Source organism: Cynocephalus volans, chromosome X (assembly GCF_027409185.1).
Source record: "Cynocephalus volans isolate mCynVol1 chromosome X, mCynVol1.pri, whole genome shotgun sequence".
Lineage (NCBI taxonomy): Eukaryota > Metazoa > Chordata > Mammalia > Dermoptera > Cynocephalidae > Cynocephalus > Cynocephalus volans.
In genome coordinates this window covers 170,604,387-170,606,788 of record NC_084478.1, presented here as the reverse complement: position 1 = coordinate 170,606,788, position 2,402 = coordinate 170,604,387, and the positions used below count along the sequence as shown (strand labels likewise).

The window sequence follows — 2,402 nt, the reverse complement described above, 5'->3', positions numbered from 1 at the left end:
GTTCGTTTCTGTAAGAGCCCAGCCGGGGAACTAAAGCAGCATCTCACCAGCCGTTCTTTGTTCTCAGTGAACAGAGGGCGGAATTCAGGAGGCTAATCGCACGGAGGTGAGGGCCGAGCCTGGGGAAGGAGCTGGCAGGGCCTGGTGAGCCGGGTGCGCTCCCGTCCATGCGTGGAAAGGGCTCCAGGGTTTCCCGTGACTTGGAGAATTGCTAGAAAGCTGTCCTTTCCAGCCAGCAGTCCTGCGGCAGAGAACACAGGATGGACACGTGCTTGAAAAACCACACCCTACGCTCTGAGTTTATCATCTTGGGCTTTGGAGACCTGGCCGAGCTGCAAATCCCCCTTTTTGGACTCTTTCTAATCCTGCATCTTGTCACCCTAGCGGGGCACATGACTATTGTGCTCGTCACCCTCACGGACTCCTGTCTCCAGACCCCCATGTATTTCTTCCTTCGAAACCTGTCCACCATTCAAGTTGGCTATGTACTGTTTATTGTCCCCAACATGCTGGTCAACTTCCTGTCCGGGAACCAGCGGATGCCCTTCCTGGGCTGTGTCCTGCAGATGCACCTCTTCGTCGCCCTGGGCGGGGCAGAGTGTTTCCTCCTGGCCGCCATGGCCTATGACTGCTTCATGGCCGTCTGCCACCCCCTGCGCTACACACTCATCACCAGGGCCCTGTGCCTGCACATGCTGTCTCTGGCATGTGTCGGCGGCTTTGCCCTCTCACTCACCCTCACCACGCTGATATTCCTCTGGCCCTTCTGCCAGTCCCGTGAGGTCGACCATTTCTTCTGCAACATCCCTGCGGTGCTATTCCTGGCCTGCGCAGACACGCGAGCCAACGAGATGGCAGTCTTCCTCGTCTGCACGCTCGTCCTGCTGCTCCCGTCCGTGCTCATCCTGCTGTCCTACGGATTCATTATCAGCGCCGTCCTCAGCATCCACTCTGCTGAGGGCAGGAGCAAAGCCTTCTCCTCCTGTGCTGGGCACCTACTGGTCTCTCTCCTGCACTATGGCTGTGCGATATTCATCTACATTTGCCCCACTCATGCTACACCCAAGGACAGGACAAAATCGTGTCCTTGACCTACACCAATGTCAGCCCCATGCTCTACCCTGTGATCTACAGCCTGAGGAACAAGGAAGTCAAGGGAGCCCTCAGGAGCCTCCTGCTGCGCCACAGCGGCTGAAGAGCAGCAGCAGGTGACCCCTGCACCAGGTGACCCCGGCCCCAGGTGACCCTGGCTACAGGTGACGGGGAAGGCAAGGCGCGGCCACCAGGACTAGCCCGGCCCCCTTCAAGAGCCCCGTCAGTCCTCAGATCATGCACCCTGCGGCCCGTCCTCCCCTTGAGTGCTTGGCCATGGTTCTCAGCACACCAGAACTCGCTGCGCCCTTTTCTGTGGTCAGACAGAAGAGAAGAATCCTGAGGTTTTCTGAGACAGGGCAGTTCTGCAGTGTCCACCCCCTCAGGGGCAATTCCAGGACCACCTGGATCACTGTCAGCCATGTGGACAGGCAGAAGGTCGTGACATGACCCGAACAAAACGTGAAGCCAGCCACCTCTCTGGACAAAACGCCAGCGGGGACAGAAATACAAGGAGCTCCCAGATCCAAACTAGGTAAAGTTTGGATGCAAAGGCTGAGCCGGCCCAGACACGGAATTCCTACATCGGGAGAAAGTGACCTGGAGGTCAGCCGAGACGCAACACTGCACACCGAAGTGGCAGCATTAGCGTTAGCAGCGGCAGCACTGAAGGGCCTGTGACCTGCCCACACCACACTGCACCCTGCACACGCTCACCGTCCTCACTGAGGCGTTTCAGTATCTGCCCTGTTCCTAAGCTTCCGGGCCAGCTCACGCCTCCCCGTCCTTTGAATCTCGCTTACAGGCCACTTGCTCCCGAAGCCCGTGCGGACGGCCCCTCCTCCACGGCTCCATGTGCGTGCGCTTCATCCACTACCCCCAACTGGCCTGGAGCCTCCTTAAAGGCAAGAACTGTCATGACTCTCTGTCACCCCAGCACCTGGCACATAACAGGTGCTCAACAAATGGTAACTGACCCTTGGCTCTCGCACAGAGATACCTTTGGATCCCAGCTGCTGATGCACTGAAAACTTTCAATATCCTCCTGGGCCAAGGCCTCTGCGATTCGGGGACGAAGGTCAGGTGTAGTGATCTCAAGAAAGTGTTTGCTCACCCCACTCCCACCCCACAGGCTGGGTAAGTGCCAGGGAGCCCTGTGGTCCACTCCACCATAGCACTTAGCAGGAAATATTTCTTGAATGAACGCGTGAATGAATGAATGAGGGTCTCTTGTGTACCAGACACTGGGCCTAGCCCAGAAAAGCTTAAGACAAGGTCCCTGCCTTCAAGAAGCTCACAAATTAGCCCGG

The 2,402-nt window shown here is 57.5% G+C and overlaps 1 pseudogene; it reads left to right on the top strand.

The window, feature by feature from the left end:
- The first annotated feature begins 260 nt into the window (after positions 1 to 260).
- On the top strand, positions 261 to 1,195 carry LOC134368578 (olfactory receptor 10V1-like; annotated as a pseudogene).
- The last annotated feature ends 1,207 nt before the right edge of the window (positions 1,196 to 2,402 follow it).